At 47.1% G+C, this 5,497-nt stretch overlaps 1 long non-coding RNA gene across 1 annotated transcript; it reads right to left on the bottom strand.

Moving 5' to 3' along the window:
- Positions 1-980: 980 nt before the first annotated feature.
- Positions 981-4,208, bottom strand: LOC128316194 (uncharacterized). The gene is made up of 4 exons (XR_008299785.1): positions 3,600-4,208; positions 3,260-3,449; positions 2,647-2,760; positions 981-1,956 (listed from the first exon to the last, which is right to left on the bottom strand). It is a non-coding gene; the product is annotated as an uncharacterized LOC128316194 (long non-coding RNA).
- Positions 4,209-5,497: the final 1,289 nt, after the last annotated feature.

Genomic DNA, 5,497 nt, shown 5'->3' with positions numbered 1-5,497 from the left:
TGTCAGGTAGGTCAGAACACGTGTGTGTGCGTGCACATGGGTGGAGAGCGAGCGAGCACATGCAAATCAAGCAAAATGCACTTTGGTGAGTAGCAGTGAAGGGTATGAGGTATTCGTCATATTATGCTTCTCTGAGGTTTGAAATTTTCTAAAAGAGACGGGTGCAGGTAAAGAACCTCATCAGCACCGAGGCTGGGAGACACCCCCATTTGCTGAGCACCTGCAGTGTGCCACGCGTCCCCTAGGTCCTTCACACCCCATAACTTAATCTCCATGGCAACGCTGCTGAGCAAGCGCTTCATTTTGTGGCCACCTTATGGATAAATAAATTGGGATTCAAAGAGAATAAGTAACCCGACCAAAGACATGATTCTTGGGTGGCCAGGGGCGGTCTCGGGTTTTCTGTAGACCTCATTGTGTAATGAGATCAGCTGGAACTTTTGTTTGTTTAAGTGATGCTGGGACCCCCACTCCCAGATATTCCAGTTGATTGGGGTGAGAACCAGGCATCGGTGGGTTTAAGGCATTCGCAAGAAATTCTAGCTCGGGCCGAGAACCCCCAAGAATAGCGCATCTCCCTCTTTAACGTGTGTTTGCATCACCTGGGCTCTTGTTAAATTTAGGATTCTGAGCCGGCAAAGGCTGTGTGGGACCTGAGATTCTGTATTTCTAACAAGTTCCTGGGGAAAGCTCTTGATTAGAAAATGAGGCAATCGGGGCGCCTGGGTGGCGCAGTCGGTTAAGCGTCCGACTTCAGCCAGGTCACGATCTCACGGTCTGTGAGATCGAGCCCCGCGTCGGGCTCTGGGCTCTGGCTCAGAGCCTGGAGCCCGTTTCCGATTCTGTGTCTCCCTCTCTCTCTGCCCCTCCCCCGTTCATGCTCTGTCTCTCTCTGTCCCAAAAATAAATAAACGTTGAAAAAAAAAATTTAAAAAAAAAAGAAAAGAAAATGAGGCAATCAACACTTTAAGAAAGTTGCAGATTTTCTTGTTTTTATTGACAAGCTGAGCACATGACTCCTGACACTCTTTATAAAAGTCTTCTATAAAATTCAGTTTCTTGGACTTAATCTACCAGTTTACCCCTTCAATCAAGGACACGTAAGGGCTCCGAAACTCTTTTAAGCCTTCGTGCTCATGTGTCATACATGACTCAGTTTTTTCAACCAGACAACCTGTGTATCATTTGGGCATTCTTTGGCCACATGTAAAAGAAAACCTGACTATACTGACTTGGGGAATTGTTTTTGTTTTATAACAAGAAGTTATAAAAAGTTTCAGAGCTTCTTTGCAGTTCTCTTGGCCTCTTGCTCATGGTTACAAGACAGCTTCTCCTGCTCCAGCAATCACATCCACCTTCAGCGGAGGAAGGAGGAAGGACAGGTGCAATTGCATTGGCCTCCATCTACCAAGAAAGCTAACACTTTCCCAGAAACCCTTCCCATAACCAATAGGCTTCCACTTTGGTCTCATTGGCCAAAACAGGCTCCATGGCCATTCCTAGCCACAAAGGAGGCTGGGAAGATGGAGGGTCGTCATGACTAGTGTGGACCAGTCAGGATCCACCACCGGGGGCTGGACACACCGCTGCTCTGGGCACAATTGCGATTCTGTGAGCAGAGACGCAGGAGGGGCCAAACATGGATGAGGCCACCAAAGATGTCCGCCCTTAGCGAGTGCCGACTTCCAGACGGTAGTGATAGAAGTTCAAACACACAGCCTCGGCTCATCTCTCGCCTGTTAGAGGGCTACTCCTTCAAATGGGCTTAGGCTGTCCATCTCGTTTATTCAACAAGTACTTCCTGAGCACACACTGTGCGCCAAGCACTGCTTTGGACACTGGGGTTACATCAGTCCCGTGGACTTTACAAAATGCTGTGCAACCTGGAACATTTGCAGATAGGGAGGCGCCCACAGGGTTAGGACGGAGTGGATGCGGCCAGGCTTCTGCAACGAGCTGCAAATAAACGGACATCAGATTTGGCTCTCAGCTTTCTAAGAGCCGTAACAGGTATTACTGTGTGGGCTCTACTTAATAACTGGCAGGGAACTCACGCTTAGCCTTGTAAGGGTTAAATTGTAGCGTAAGGCTAACGTGCATCTTGAAAAATAACAGCTTGTTCTGACACTGAAGGTCAAGAGATAACAGCCTTGCTTTACTCTTGTAAATTATGCTTCATACTGTTGTAAATCAGGCTTCGCCAATGAAGGAAACAAAAGCTCAAAGAAAAGAGCATCAGAGGCAAGGTCAAGGAGATCCACTGGTTGCAACTTAGCGGCAAAAAGTCTAAAATAATCACCCCATCCAGCAACTGTTTCTAACTCGTCTGGGAACTGTTTGTTCTGTTCTGTTCCCAGGTGATGATAAAATGATGTGATCGGCCATGAAAACTCTGTACCCCGGCTGTTCGGGGCCGCACTCTCACCAAGAGTGTTGGTCCCGATCGGTCAGCCTTGCCTCTCGTAATAAACTTTGTTGTGACTGTCACTGGTGCCGGTAGCATTCTGTTTCAGGAGTCATGTGGATGCAACAACCTCCTCCGCGAGGCAGTATTTAATACGTGGAGCCATCCTGACAGCTGGGTACTATTCTCTCCATTTTACAGCTGGGGAAGCCAGGTCTCACCAGTTTAGGAAATTTACTCACCATCACACTGCTCCTGGTGGCTGAGGAATTCGAACCCAGGTCCATCTAACCTTCATTGTTTGTGCTTGTTCCTCCGCGTGGCACTGTCCCTCCGCAAGAATTGCATAAACGCATCTGCGAGACGAAAGTCCCTTTAAAACTAAACGTGGGCCAGAACTTACTCCCTGAGCGTGTGGTGTGCGTCACAGAGGTTGTTGCTGATGACCTTGGCTTCACAAAGATTCTCTGGCTCCAGGTGGAGAGCCCAGGGACATGCTTCTCTGACAGTTACACACAAAGACACACACACACACACACCATTGCCTCCAAGGAAGCACTTCTTCTCTGTCCTGCTTTCCCGAGTGGATTCCAAACATTTGTTTTTCTAAGCCCAGAGTCAGTCCTGTTTGGAGGCCAGCCAGGGTCCGAGGGGCACAGCAGTGAGACACAAAAGATCAAATCGACCTGAACTCGACACCCTCAATCAGCCTCTACTCTCACCCAGTCAAGACAGAATTCTTGGCTCCTCACCTGAGTCCTGGAGGGGCCTGACTTCTGTCATCTTTGCCCCGCGGCTCACGTGAGCTCGGACTCTGGCGCCCCTCACACCCCATTTACACTCTCAGGTAATGACCCTGTTTGTCTTATCTGTTGCCGTGTAACAGACTATCCCCAAAACTCAGTGGCTTCGAACAGCAACTATTTTCTTATTTCTCACAATTCCGTGGGTCAGGAATTCAGGGCCCACTGAGGATGGCTCCTTCTCCGGGTGATGTCCACAGGGACTTGGGCTTCTCGAATGTGGCAGGTGGAGAAGGAAGAGCCTACAAGATAAAGAGAAAGCTGCCAGGTCTCTTAAGGCCTGGACTTGTGCTAGGCATCACTCTTGCCTCTTTCTGGTGGTTAAAGCCTGCCACAGGCCTACCCAGATTCAAGGGAAGGGACATAGGCAGACCCCTCAACCTGTTCCTGACCTCAGAACTCAAGCATTCTCCCTTGGAATTCACTTTTTTTTTTATCTGAGAGAGAGAGAGGGAGAACACATGAGAGGGGGAGAGGAGCAGAGGGAGAAAGGGAGAAAGAATCTTAAACAGGCTCCACACTCCGTGTGGAACCCAAAGCAAAGCTCGATTCCATGACCCTGGGATCATGACCTGAGCTGAAATCAAGAGCCAGATGCTCAACCAACTGGGCCACCCAGGCGCCCTGAAGTTCACTTTTTTTTTTTAATTTTAATTTTATTTTATTCTTTTAATTTACATCCAAGTTAGTTAGCATGTAGTGCAACAGTGATTTCAGGGGTCGATTCCTTAGTGTCCTTATCCATTTAGCCCATCCCCCCTCCCACAACCGCTCCAGTAACCCTCAGTTTGCTCTCCATATTTATGAGTCTCTTCTGTTTTGTCCCCCTCCCTGTTTTTATATTATTTTTGTTTCCCTTCCCTTATGTTCGTCTGTTTTGTCTCTTAAAGTCTTCGTATGAGTGAAGTCATGTGATATTTGTCTTTCTCTGACTAATTTTGCTTAGCATAATACCCTCTAGTTCCATCCACTAGTTGCAAATGGCAAGATTTCATTCTTTTTGATTGCCAAGTAATACTCCATTATATATATATATATATATATATATATATATATATATATACCACATCTTCTTTATCCATTCGTCCATCGATGGACATTTGGGCTCTTTCCATACTTTGGCTATTGTAGATAGTGTTGCTATAAACATTGGGGTGCACGTGCCTCTTTGAAACAGCACACCCATATCCCTTGGATAAATGCCTAGTAGTGTGATTGCTGGGTTATAGGGTAGTTCTATTTTTAATTTTTTGAGGAACCTCCATACTGTTTTCCAGAGTGGCTGCACCAGTTTGCATTCCCACCAGCAGTGCAAAAGGGATCCTCTTTCTCTGCATCCTCGCCAACATCTGTTGTCGCCTGAATTGTTGATGTTAGCCATTCTGACAGGTGTGAGGGGATATCTCATGGTGGTTTTGATTTGTATTTCCTGGATAATAAGTGATGTTGAGCATTTTTTCATGTGTTGGTTGGCCATCTGGATGTCTTCTTTGGAAAAGAGTCTATTCCAGTCTTTTGCCCATTTCTTCACTGGATTATTTGTTTTTTGGGCTTTGAGTTTGATAAGTTCTTTGTAGATTTTGGATACTAACCCTTTATCTGATATGTCATTTGTAAATATCTTCTCCCATTCCGTCAGTTGCCTTTTAGTTTTGCTGATTGTTTCCTTCGCTGTGCAGAAGATTTTTATTTTGATGAGGTCCCAATAGTTCATTTTTGTGAAATTAACTTTCTATCATTTGCCTTTATGCCTCCCCAGTCATGACAGTCATTCATTCACTCATTCAACAAATATTTATTGAGCACCTACTCTTTGCCTGATACTCTGCTAGGGGCTGAATATGTAGCAGTATACCAAGTGGAATAAGACCTCAGAGAGGTTACATGCTCACCGGGGAGGCAGAAAAAAGACGTAAACAGGTAACTGATGTGTGGCATGCCAGATAGTGATATGTCAGCAAAGCTGGGAAGATGGATGGGGAGCGGGAGGGATGGGCGGGAGGTACTATTTTAAAGGGGATGGTTAGGGGGTGCAGGAGCCAGCCCACCCCGTGGCTACCTGGGTAAGGATGTTCCAGGCAGAGGAACATGCAAGAGCTCTGCCTCCAGGAGAGCACAAAGCAGGCAGTGGGAGAACTTGGGGAGCAGGAGATGAGGTCAGGTGCCCTGGGGGCCCTGGTTTCACCCTGGGTGAGAGAAGAAGCCAATCAGGCATTTGTGGGGAGGAGTGACGGGGTTCGAGTGAGGTCCCCAGCCTGACACGAGCTGTGCATGTGCGTTAACTGTGCCC

The sequence above is a fragment of the Acinonyx jubatus genome, chromosome B3 (assembly GCF_027475565.1).
Source record: "Acinonyx jubatus isolate Ajub_Pintada_27869175 chromosome B3, VMU_Ajub_asm_v1.0, whole genome shotgun sequence".
NCBI lineage: Eukaryota > Metazoa > Chordata > Mammalia > Carnivora > Felidae > Acinonyx > Acinonyx jubatus.
The sequence above is the reverse complement of the archived record's forward strand: the minus strand, read 5'-3'. Positions and strand labels throughout refer to the sequence as shown.